This window comes from Nomia melanderi, chromosome 10, assembly GCF_051020985.1.
Source record: "Nomia melanderi isolate GNS246 chromosome 10, iyNomMela1, whole genome shotgun sequence".
NCBI lineage: Eukaryota > Metazoa > Arthropoda > Insecta > Hymenoptera > Halictidae > Nomia > Nomia melanderi.
In genome coordinates, this window is record NC_135008.1 from 5,357,510 (window position 1) to 5,371,354 (window position 13,845).

The following is a 13,845-nucleotide window of genomic DNA, read 5'->3' on the forward strand; positions in this document are numbered from 1 at the left end:
CGCTCCCCCTTATGCCGGGGGATACGGTCCCCTATCCGGCGATGTTTTTTTTCTCCATCCGGTCGCCTTTTCGATCCCGCCGCCCACGCACGCCGGAGTTCCTTCCCGATGGCGGATGTTTCATTTAGTTAGACGCTCCGGCGAACTTCCCGTTACAACCGCCTGAATAAAAGGAGATCGTATCGCGAGCCTTCGGGGGATTTTATCTCGAAAGCTCGGCCTTCGGAAATAAGAGCGCGCGTCTTATTGTCGACGGAGACCGGAAGCGGCCGAAGGAGGAGTCCGCCGGCGGCGAGTCCTGCGAAGGGAACGGGATCAGGGGTGACGGATTAATTTTCCATCGGCTTATGGGAAACTGGAGCGCGACGAATATTTCGGCCGAGGACGATGCTCGTCTCGTGAAATCTTGACTCCGTGGGATGCGCGGCGGGTAAGTAAGCTCGGCTTAAATTGTAATTAGAAACGATGGCAGGAATTCGTAGCGCTTCGGCGGGGCATCGAGGGCCGACCCGCTCCTCTCGCCGAGAGCCTCTCCGCCCGGCCCTGCCGCCGCGACGCGCATTGTCGTCGGGCGAAGTTGAAACGAAGAAACCGGAAATTAGAGGGCCACCGCCTCCGTGCATCGCTGCTACGGCTTCATCGGTCTCCTTACGGCTGCGGCTGGGGATCTTCGCTTCGAATGTGGTGCTACGTAACGATTGCTGCAGACGTTCCTTCGTTATTTAATGTAACGTTATATAACGTTCACAGATATTTATCGCAGAGTTTATTCCGTTGTTGCTAGAAAAGTTGATGTTCGTGTAGATCGTGGAAATTGGAAGGTTAAAGATAGATTAAGATAGATATTCGTGTAATTGTATTAATCGAAGTCGACGTACGTTTAGCAACTGATGCTTAGTAAAATTCAGTACGCGTGAAATTAATGAATTCTGTGAAGCTAGTATTGAATTAGGGGTTTGGCATTGCATGTGAAATGCATAACCTGAAGTGTCAAACATGTCGTCTTCTTTTTCTCCTCGTCCTCCGTTATACTCTTTCTGTGTTGCGTTTTCAGTTTGAACTCACTTTTCTTTTTTGGGTCAGGTTCTAAAACTGCCTCCGGCTACACTTCGCTCTTATGCAACACTGTACAAAAGCATGCACTTGTAATGCTAACTATACAGGGCTGGAAAGAAGATGTGTTCCTTTCTGCATTGAACGCGTGCGTTTCTGGTTCTGCATTCAAGCTTCATTCAAATTTTACAAACATCCCATTGTACACCGTATGAATTACTAAAACATCTTCAGACCCGTTCGTAGCAATATCTCTCGGCCACCGTAACCTACCCCTAAACGGAGCGATCTCCAACATTCGAGCGGAGCTCATCGCGTTTCGCCGATAGCCGAGGGACGAAGGAAATGTACTTGCCAACGTCGATAATTTCATTCGAAACGATCGCGCTGTTTATCTCGCTGCGTCGAACAACTGATTACGTTACATCACGCAACGCGCAGAAAATAATTGGAATCTGCGCGCGGCCGAAGTCCATCGATACCCAAACCTCTTCGGCCCGAAGTGAAGCTCGCGATAATGAGTGGAATTTTCGCAACGACAAATAACGAGCCACCGGCAACCGGAGCCCGCGAGCAACAACTACGTTTCACAGAGAAGCAACCCAGAAAGAATTCTTAATTAAATCGCAGCGCACTTTAATCAGCCTTCATCGAAACGCATTCACCTCCGCCGACCCTCCGCCGTCCCCGTTCTCCCTCCGCGGAAGCTCGTTTGGACGAATAAGAGCTCAGAATTCTCTTTCAGAGGTGCCAGCGGATTTCTGGTGGCGCTCGAGCCCCGGCGAGGTTGCAGCAGGATCATTAAGGCGGATAAAAATTTAACAGAGCGCGGTCGCGCGTAGGATCGGCGGCGAGTTACGTCCTCGCCGGATTCCCGTTCGTCCGCGACTCGTTGGAATTCTGAAAATTTCAACGACGGACCGTCGGTCGGTCGCCCGCGATCGTAAATATTTCAAATCACCGGGACCCAGGGTGGAACTCGGCTGAACCCGATGTCCCGAGCGCCGGGCTCTTTAAAGGCTGACCTCTTTTTCAGCGAGACGGCCGCGACATCTCGCTACGCGGTCGCTGCGCGACGCGTCGTCAAGGGAATCGGGCGCCGGTCTTCGGCGTCCGCCCGCCCCCGGAACGGGAAACTTTTCCGCGCCAGTTCCTTTAATCCCACCCGAAATTTCCTTGTTGTCCCCGGGATTATTTCGACCCCCGGCTGGCGCGGCAGCGGCGGCGTCGCTCCCCGTCTATTACCGGGGCGGCATCCGCGACGGCGACACACTTTTACCCCGCAGATGTTTACCTTCGCAGCTGCCGCGTGCAACTTCGAAGACGTATTCGCTGCGCCGATGCTGCAATATCGGTATATAGGGCGCCCCAGGGAATCGCGCAGACCTCGTCCCCATTATGAAAGGCCAAAAGGGCAGGGCACGACGAGACCGGCCGCGAGAGACTCGAAGAAACGATCTCGGGAACATAATCGACGATCCGCCGGAAGACGCCTCGTCTCCACCAATTTCGAGCCGTGTTTTCGCCGAGTGCTCCGCGCAACGAAGTTACGGAACCACTTTCGCCTCTGTGCTCCGCCGCGACGAATGCGAGTGCCTCGCGCGGAGCTGTAATGCGGCGGGGAATATTGTTTTAAAATATAGCGACGCGGCGAGGGAACGGTTAAATGCGTTGTTAAAAATCAGGGAGGATGTCTGGAGTGTGTGTACCGTTTTAGTGGAGTTGCCAGCGACGTCTAAAAATGATGATGTTCCAGGTGGCCCGACTAATTGCTCCGTTTTATGTTGCAGTCTTGTAGAACATCTTGGTTCGCGTGGAACAGAGTAGGAGCTGAACAAGGCGTGTAGCTGCTTTAAGACAACAATCGGACCTGGAGCTTTCAACATTTCTTCGTGTCCACTGCCTGCGCTGGCCAGTAGGAAAAATCTGTTTAATGACTCGTAACTAACCGGCGTATCGCTTAACGGGTCATTTGAATGGGCTACGGGGATGTTATTACAATTTTTTCCATCGGCCACGCAAGCGGCCTGGGTTTCGCCCGATTCGCAATTGAAGAAACAACGTTAACGGCGTAATTGATTTCGTCCCGATAAAAAGAAGCCGGTCGCGTCGGATGAGATACCGTTCGCTGGGACAGAACAAGAAATATGGCCTCGTGTGGGCCGGCCGAAGCCACCGGTTACATGGAAGTGAGAAATGGCGCGGAGATACTAAAAGCAAAGAAGCTCCGGGGCGCCACGATGACTACTTGGAAATTAAATCGGTATAGGAACAAGGCGATCGTTCACTGGAGGCGCTCGATTGAATAGCTGTACCAACAGTAACACTTTTGCCTCGAAACATCGTCGTTGACTGAGTTGCGCAGCAAAGAATTCAAATGAAATGCGATAAAGTGAGATGCAGCGATAGGTGAGATTGGCGAAAAAATTGTAATAGGGTAAGTAGGGGTGAGATGATCCACCTGTTTCGAAGAACTATTATATCAGTAATATCATTAACACTAAAACTACCATACAGATCAAAATGACCCATTCCTGATTTCTTTTTTTGCGACTATTAAAAAGATAACAAATGTTTCTCTGGGAAATTATTAAAGGAATTGATTTACCTATACGCGAACTGAATTGTAAATCAATTAAAGTTTCAGCAGGTCCACTATTGGAGTTTCTATAAAATTTTAAAAAGTCAATTTAACTGCTCGGTAGTTTTAGTGTTAACATCTAAGAAAACAATATATACATTTGTGAAACTGAATAGTTAAATAGATATCTGCGTAATGTTTAGTTTACTACAAGGAGTAATTGAAGATATAGATATTTGACCTAAATACGATTAGCCCATCTCACCCAGAACTTCCCCAATTATTTCCATGTTTAACACGTTGAATGCCATGGGAGTTACCGGTGACCCCCAGCCAAATTGAATTATTATCATTCAATAAAACGACGAATATTTGAAAACATTTCTATATTATACATAATGTGACCTACGGTGACATTCAGCTGGATGATGCAATAATAATAATACAATTCAATCAAACGATCGAATACCATATTTCTTCCATTTTGTATATTTTGCTGTACGAAATCATGCGGCATTCAGCGTGTTAACCGACGGTTTGTTCATTACGGTCTCCTTAAAGGACATTAGATGGACCGACTCTGGACTTCCCTTTGCTCCTGCGTTTTAACTTGCAGCCAGGTTGGCCAACTTGTCATCTCGGTATGATACACGCGCAGCAGCAAACGAGGGACATGTTCCCCACCAGTTACAAGGTTCGGTTCGTCTGGGTCGCAGTGGAAGAGCGTTATCCGGCAGCGGCGGCGAACTACGGAATCGATGCAGCGACAGAATTTACGACCTCTATCACTAGCCAGGTTATGAGCTAAGATATAGTCTGACCACGGAGGGCGGTGGGGGTGGCCGGTGTTTGCCCGTGAAAGCATGAAAATAATGGCTGTTATATAATTGCGCGAACATTTACGAGCGGCAGTTTTACGAGCCGTCTCACTCCCGGGAAGAAGCAATCGTGTGTGCCGTCGAACGAAACGCACGGCCGAACCGGAAGGATTAAACGGCGGGCCGGTGATTCAGAGGCGGCACGTTTCCGAGGCCGATAATCAAGGACGACAACAATAAAAGGGGTTTCCCGTGGCGGGATGAAGAATTACAGTTTGATCAGGGCAAAAAGAGCAGCAGCCCGGTGAACCACTAATACGCCGTGATACGGGTTAATGACGCGCGGAGGGTCCCGGCCGGTTTGATTGCCGCAAAAAGTTCTCGGGCGGAGCCCCGACGTGTCTTCATATCGTCGAATGAGCTCCGGTTAAAGTTTGATGAGCGTGAAATGTCCTCTTATGGGCTCGCCGGAGCACGTAATACGATGAAGCGTTAATCTCGGTGATAATACTTCGGGCGTCGTTAATTAAACCGCAACGGGTACAGCGAGTTTAGAATGTACACCCTCCGCGCGCCGGGGAATCGGTCCTCCGCGAGCGCAGTCGTTCGTCTTCGTTCCGATGCATATTTCAGACGCGGCAAAGTGCTTCTCCACGTTTCGCGGTAGTTTTCTGCCGTCTTCCTCGCGCTTCCCGCGACACACTCTCGAAATCCAGATAAATCGAACGGAACCCGACGGCGAGAGTTGTTTAAACGAACCATTTTCCGCTCGAACGGTCTAATATTTCGCGGTGAACGGAAAGTCAACGTCTACCGGGGCGAGCCGCGGTCGTAGCTCGAGCGAGACGTTAAGAGAATTATTTGGAACGAGATCGCGGAACGTGCCCGATACCGATCCGCGGGGGCGGCGGCCGTCGAACGCCCGGGTCGGTTCGAATTCGAGCCGGGGAAACGCGGATACAAGTCAAACAAAAGGAGCGGATAAGCAGCCCGGAGTGTTATCCCCTCATAAACCATCGATGTGCAAATATTGGAGGAAGCGTGAAGCCCGCACCGCGACGGTCCGTCCGGCGTGCGCGTCCCGCCGCGGGGCGATTTATTTACAAAGGAATTTTCTTGCGCGGCGAAAGCGCCGGTTGACGTTCCAGAATCGAGTGCTCCTTCCGGACGTATGCAAATTTGCCCGGCACTTTCCGCACGCGTTTCCCCGCGGATAATGGCCGTGTATGTCGCGTTACAGTCCGCGCGGGCTCCTCTGTTATGCAAATGCGGTTTGATGGGATAACGAATACGGACAACTGAATTGCCCGGAGCCATGAACCCGCTGAAATATTACCGGGGAATTATATTAACCCGCCCGGCGCGGGTTTAAAGATTATTTCCAAAATTCTCCACGACAATCGGCCGTTCGATTAAACGGCCGGACAATTATTCGTATTTTCGTTCGCCCCGAATGTTCGACATCGTTACGCGACAACGGGCCGCTCTGGCGCACGGTTGCATCAATTATGCAGGTACAACGCGTCACATATGAATATTTCATTATCGACGGCTGTCGACGGGCATACACTGGAATTATTCTTTTCGTTTAGTGTGCGCAGGGAAATATTAATGAAATCGACGGAGGGAGAAATGAAGGGACAGTGAAACTATTCGAGGCTATTAACCGGTCAACTTCGTCCGAGTATATTCATCTTGAAAATCGAAATTCTACTAACTTCTTCAACAGTTAATTGTTCAGTTTTTCAAATCAATATGTAATTCACCGTTGCGTTTATTACACAATCCAGCGAGAGACTTTCGAAACTGAATTGCACGGAAGCGATCCTTGTTTGATCATCGATGAGTAATAGGCAACACTCGCGTATCTCTGCCGTTCGATTGATTTGCGGAAGCACCGTCGCAGCACCGTGTCACTGGAACAATGAATTTCCCGCGAGCGTCTTGATTGGCTGCGAAACACGTCAACGAACAGACAGAGGGACGCCCGCGGAGTGGATACGTCGCTCGAAAACTAGCGAACCCGCGGCGGAAACAAATTACCGCGATGGCGGCGGAGCATGGCCGACTGCTTTGCATCTTCGATCTGATATAAACTGGAAAATTGGAAAGCCGCGGCGCGGCGACGTAGTCGTCGACGGTGTGTTCCCGTTAATCGATCCGCGTCAAGTACGAAACAAAATTATCTGCCATCTTGCCTCCCATCGAAATTAATTAGTGAAGGACGTCCGCGTAATACGGATCCTCGGGGCGAGCCGAGCGATGATGAATAGCGTTCCGAAGTTAATTAAAAATACCGTCACGCGTCGAATATCGATGATTCCGCCGAGCCGTGGCCCGGCGTGCCGCCCACTTCAATCCACCTTTGCGGGATCCATAGAAATGCGTGCACAGCCCGGCAGCGTCGTAATGCCGCCGGTCATAACACAGAAATGACTGACGTCATCGGATGCCTCGGGACGTCCTTGCGTTCGCGGTGCAACCGATCCAATAACATGCGTATTAACGCGCCCCCGGGGCACGTACCGTCCTGTCGTACACCGCAGGATCATCGCGAGCGTCTTAGTATTGCCGATGGAGATGAAATATCAGACGCGGCCGAGAGTTTTTCGTAATCCATCGAATTCAATCATCGAGACGCTCACCCCTTGCCGCGGTCTCTTTCCAAAGAGAACAGGAATTCCTTCGCGAAAAACGAAATTAGGGCAGACCGATGTAAATTGGGTCACAAGGTGAACCGAACCGGAGTAAGAAACCACTCGACATTTATTATATCGCAAATTATATTTCTCATTTCTTGTTTCCCGGCGGATCTAAAAATTCTCCCTCGCTTTTTCCTGTGAATATTTCAAGTACCTGCGTTTCTGTACTGCCAAAGGGAAGGTGATCCGATTCGCCTCGGTCTGCCCCGCCTGAAATATAAGAAATACATTTTTTTTTGCTTCGGCTCCCCTACCGTAGTTCTTTGGTTTCCCTTCAAGAGTGTCTTAAGTAGATTGAGTTAAAGTTCCCCGAGTCCCTCGCGTTAGTAGCTAAATTTGTCACACCCTAAACGTGTCGACAGTGGCAAAAGTGGTCCCGGTTCAATCACCGCGGCTCATCATCGATTTCCCACGCGGCGATACGAGCGCGGACTCCGAGGGGCCTGTCCCTTGTCAATTTTTATAATGAAACGGCACTTCATCCGACGGAACGTGGTCATGTTAGGGTATCCCGCGCTGACCATCAATTTCCCTCTTCTATGATCTCGTCGGAGGGCGAAGATTAATGTCGCCTTCCGCGGTTTTTTTCGCAGGCCACCGGTAGTCGGACTAAAGCAATCGAGCGCTCCTATGACTGTCCCTCCATTTCCCTTTCTTCGTCCCCTGCTCGCTCCACTCCCCTCCCTCCGTTCGTGCTGGGCGCGATTAGATGCGCGACTTGATTGAAGTTCGGTGTAAGTGGATCGATCGGCGCCGGTTTAACGTTTCAGAAGACCGACCGGCCGCACCTGTTTCGCGAAACCGATTGCCTCGCTCCGCTCTTTTAGTTCCGAGTTTCCGGGCTAGTTGGGAGTTAAGTTTCGATTGAAAGCAGCTTATAGATGTTCCTCGACTTTTGAATTAGCAATATGCTCCCTCCGCTTGCTTACCTTCCGTTTCTACGTCTTTTGTCTCCAATTATCGATCTGTCCGACACGTCTCGCGTCAATTAAGGAATCCCAAACTTTCGACACGATTAACTAAATTCGGAGCTTCGAGATGCATATCGGAGATTTCATTTGCCATGCGCCTCTGGCGGTGTCCGAGGCTCCGAGATCCGCGAACCGACGGTAGCAATCGCCGCGGCGAATCTGGAAATATGAATTAGCATGAATTAGCTTTGACAGACGCCGGAGCGCTGGGAATCAGAGACTTCGGATTCGCTGTTAATTAATGGGAAGTGCCGTTAATTATCGAAGTGGCGCGGGATCGGCGGGAACGCGGCGTCCTTCGTTTACGGTCCGCTCGTCTCAGACTGACCGTCCATCGGAATTGCAAAGGAATATTCTAATATATTCCATTAATGAAATGGAAGCGAAAGAACGCGTCGAACCGGCGCCGATGGTGCACCAGGTGCGAGCCGGGCGGAAGTGTGTCGAGGTGAGGGCCGGGAAACTTTGTTTCGCTTCCGCGTGGTCGCGAGGACGTTCCACGGGACATAGGAACGCTCGGCGCGCGCGAGGCGGTAATTGAAAAGTCAGAGATTCGTAATAAAACGAGTAATAATTCCTGAGATTCGTCACGGGGACGAGTAACTGGTGTTCCCCCGCTTTTATGGGGCAAACTCGTGACGGCCGGAGCGTGACTTTATACCCCGGTTTATTGAAACGCCGAAGACAGGCGTCGGGGGAATTATACCTGATACGGTCGCACCTCGCTGCTTCCGCTTTTGTCTCGTTCCTCCGACTTTCGTCGCGAAACCCGGACGACCTCGAGAAACGATCCCCGCTCGGGGAACACCGATTTTCCTGAAACGCCGTCTTAACGGCGCAGCCTCGGCCGCGAGATCGCGATCCCGATCGGCGCGCGCCGCGGCGGGGCGAAATCGACTCGATAAGAAATGCTAAACGCGAGATTATTTGCGCGCGACGATATTGTTTCGCGACACATGAAAGTCTAATACCGGGAGAAATGTAGGCAGCTGTTCAGCCCGGCATTATGCGGCTGTTCCTCCGCGCTTGGTTATTTACTGTCACGCGAGATACGGAATAACGTGTGCGCCGGGCCGCGCGAGCTCGCAACGGGAGGCTGTAAATAAACACGGAACGATACGGCCGCGGTTTTCCCTGATTCTCTAAATTGTTCGCAGCGAAGATTTTTCTGGAGAGTAACGCAACTGTCGCACGAGGAAAGATGTAACTTTATGAGCACTGGACAATGTTTAACCAGTTAGTCGCGTACCGCGAGTATATTCGTCGCGGAGAAATGGAAATTGTTTGTCACGGTACGCTCGTCGAGCGTAAATATGCAAATATGCAGAACCTTCGGCGGATGAAGCTAAATTATACATCCGTCGCTTAGATACTAGAGAAAACAGAAACTACCTGCTGATCTCTCTCTGTTTGAGTAATTAAATCATCCGAGACTTAGCCTTCGAAGCATGAGAATTTCATCTCGCCGAAACGTTTTTTCGCAAAGGGTTAAAATTACAATTTTTCTGAATACTGGAGGATAGTACACGTGATACACAATTTAGGTGCGTACATTTGAAAAAGGATAACGCCGCTGGTTAAAACGGAATCGGATAAATTAACGCGTCAAAATGTCGGGACCCGGACCCTATTTTGCACGTAATTATTCGAGCCTCGCTGACACACGAGAATATTGTACAACAGATTACGTATCATGCAGCGGCGACTCTCATTTCGATGCAATTCCGACGGCCGCCCATTTCCACATCCAGAAACGTTTAAACGCTCGACGACTGCGCGAAAAAAATCGGCCATACCGCGTCATTTATTAGTTTTCCGAAAAATGAATATTGCCTGCAATAATCCCGGAGCCGGCTTCCAATATTTTTAATAAAACGCGCGCCGGAATTTCATTACGGGCCGCAGTCACGATATAAATGACGATAAATTATAAAATACGAGTTTCGACGAGAGTTTCCCATTGTGCCGTTAACGAACGCTCGGATTCGCTCGCGAGCGACGAGGCTCGCCGTACGATTCGCGCGATACGTCGATGCATCGCCGTTAGCGCGTCCGGTGTAACCCAATTTCGCGGCGACGACGCGTCTGTCGGTTGATGATCACCGGCAATGCACCTCGAGTTGCTCAGAAGGAGATCTCTGGGATGGCGCAAAGTCGAGAGGTCCCTAGTTTCATCAAATAGCAAATCGCTATGGAAAATGAGACGAGCAAAGATGAAAGCTGACCAATTACACCCGAATATCTTCCACGACTCGTCTCCTGAGAAGCACAGAGTTCAAGCGGCGAGAGCTTTAAACCTGCCGATATCCAATAGGAAATCCGGCGCGCTGTTCAGCGAGTCACCTGTCTCCTTCGGGAAACATTTTTCAATATCGGCCGCTTATGAATACCGCCAGGATATCTCAAAGGTGAGGGAACACCGAGGAGGAGTCTTCCGTCTGTTCCGTCCCGGTGCAATATTTTTCAGCGCGCGATCCCGCGCGAAACCGTGGACGCGTCTCGGCTCGGTACACGACCGACGGAGAAGCGTTTAAACAAGATCCGGAGAGTTGAGGTCGCTATCGGGGGCCTACGATCTCGCCAGAGAATCTTCCCAAGTGCGTCTAATTGCTTTTCCAACTTGCCCCGACCCACTCCATCCGCCGAAACACGTGTGAACTAGATTGAACTAGTCCCCGCGCGCTCAAGACCATTTCAATATCCAAGTCCCGGTCTCGGCGCGGATTCAAACTCGCGCGTGCAACCCTATTGAATTTTCACGACTGCTCATAACTCTCTTACCCCGGATCCCGTGGATCTTGACGTGCAATTTTCGCCGTGATGAGCGGCAACGACTGCGACGCTGGCGGCCCACATGTAAAGCACGGCGCGACCGCGGAAACGGCGTTTTAAGTTTAATTGGTTTCAACGCGAGCCGATGGTTTAATTATTCCGACCCGACTTCGCCGTCCTCGCGGGTGGGATCGCTTCTAAGAATCGAGAGTGTTCTTGAAAACGTACCTCGCTCGATCGGTGATCACTTTCTTTCCAATTAAGCCGGGAACACCTGGATCTCAATTACCGCTATCATCGGTCTTTAGCGGACGGCGAGTGTCTTTTCATTGCGAGCATTGCGAATTTTCCTCGCGCGAATGAAATCTTCGGCGACGGCGGCTCGTTAAGCCCCTCCTTTTTCGAGTCGGTTAATCCGAGCGGCGCGGAGCTTCTCTTAACTCGAAAGCGGCGCGATACCGCGGATGAGTGTGATCAAAGTTTATTTCGGACTAATTGTTTAGAAGATGGTGCAACTTGGTTCGTTTGGACCGGGCTGCAGTGATTCGAGTAATGAAGAGGAGTTATTTAGTGCAGACGGAAACTGAAATACTGTGAAATGAAATGAATTATACATGAAAATTAACCCTTTGCGCTCGAGCGGCGCCTTTCACTCGCCACTTGATTTAACCCAACGAAATTATAAAATTTGAAATTCAATATTAAATTTTCTATAATCTACCAACGCATGGAACATCGAAATAAAATAGTTTCGCCACTTAATTTATGCAAGGTATTTCTTTATATTAATTGTAAGGAATACCATTGATATTTCATCGGAAAATAAGGAATATTTGCTGGGAAAAATATTCTCGAGTGCAAAGAGAGGTAGGTTACCACTTTCTCGTTTTCTCATTACTTAGTTTTAAAGGATATTGTCTGCGTCTCATTAGAAAGCGTTAAATATTTCCAGTGAAAAACTTTCGACTGCGAAGGGTAAAACGTATAAATATTAAGTCGTCACTTAGAAAATGAATCTTACAAAGTGTCCATTGAATCCCTTCGAATAATTAACGCTGGCAATCCCGGCGAACTAATTCCCAATAGGCTGTTCGAGCACTCCAGTAAAACCACGAAGAACTAGTAACAAGTTTAAGCCGAATCAGAACAGAAAGCAGCACAATTATAATCCGTACAGAGTTCCCTTAAACGAATCGGGGAATAGGGTGTGATTGTAATTTGAGTGGAGGCTTGTACGCGGGCAAAGCGGCCGGCGGAACGCGGCTGAATAAATCGGATTAATTTAGCGAAGTTCCTCGCAAGAAGGCGACTCGCGGAGCGTTCGAAGTTAGTACGAGGAAGAGCCGAGGCGGAGGGGGATGACGAATTAAAAGATATCGGGAAAAGTTGGACAAAGTCGGAGTACGTAGTCACGTGGAATCATGTCAAGCGAGACTTAAGTAACTTAGCGTTGGCTGCAGGGAATCCGGGCCAGATGTGGGCGAGTTTCTAGAGGACAAACAATCCCCGGGCAGGGTGTGACTGCTAATAGATTTCGGATAAGAGCGACACGAAAAACTCGCCGTAGAAGAAACACCCGAAGGGATCGGCGATTTCGAATTCGAGCGGAAAGTTAGCGAGAAACGGGCTGTATCGAGGCCGACAATCTTCCGCGGCCGAAGGTGGGAAACGGCGTGACAAATTCCCAGTGTCTCGGGAAACGATTTCGAGAAGCTGAGAGTCCCCCGGACGAATACATGAAAGCCTAAAACGCTACAAAAATAAATCCCCCGTGGGAATTTGTATTCGCGACGTTGGCCTTGTTTATAAATAGTACGAGAAAGAAGGCAGTGGTCTGTATCAATAATGAAGGCGACGTGTCCTCGGCCGAGCGTAGGTTTTGCCGGCGTTGTCGGCAGCTTCGGTGATCAATACCGTGAGAATCTTTCACTCCCGTGCTCTCGCGTGTTCTTCCCGAGTTTCCTGGTGCCACGAGCGTTCGAACAATAATTCCTTTCCTATGTTTCCAATGGCTCCCACGACAGAGATCATTCTTCACCGGGCCCCGCAAAAAGATCGAACCTGGAAGGTGATGAATCGTTCCGCTCCCGATCGAGTTAGAAGAACCGTCCGAATACCTATAATAACTTCGGGGACGGAGGAATGGGCCGGGAATCAGGTGTACTCATCGGAAAGTCATGAGAACGAGCGGAATTCAATGGAAACCGGTTGAGGGGTGTCGAAACGTTGTCGCGCGGGTACCGAACCGCGAGGATCCAGTTCGACTCCGGCTTTATCTGCGATCGGTTCGACAAGGTCCCGGCTAATCAGCGCAAGTTCCGGAAGCATAGACGCTGCTCGTGCCGGTGTAAGCTCGCCGGATGACTCAGGGTGGGTCGGGGAATGGCTCGAGGCGTGTCCGGCCAAGTCAACGAGGGTCTAAGTCGATCGGGGGCATTTAGATAAGTTGCGCACGGTTATCTGCCCTAATACATAAACATGCGCCTCAGCCTGAACTCAACGGGATGTACGGGACAATTTATTACGTGCAGCGGAACCATTATTAAAACAAAGTGGCCGTGTATGCTGCGTTTAATTGATAATGTCCGGTGCGCCCTTAATTTCGTTGGGAAATGGAATTGGCGCCTGCTGCGTTAACCCCTTGCCCTATGATTTCTTTTTCAATTCTGTTCCGTACGACTACTTTGTGGTTAGTAATTTATTGGGAAAAGAGAAAAATTGTAGACATATTCTATGTCTATGATTGCTCTTAAGTATAATAATTGACTACAGAAAAATAATGTTAATCGAGTAATAGTTGTGTTTGTTAAGTGACGTTGAAAATGTTCACCACGAGTCTGACACGTTGTTATAAGGCAAGGGGTTAAAACTTCTTGAGGATAAATAATGATTTTGAAGCTTAACAGTTTCATTTGGTAAATAAGTATTAAGAAGCTTTAGTACGATAG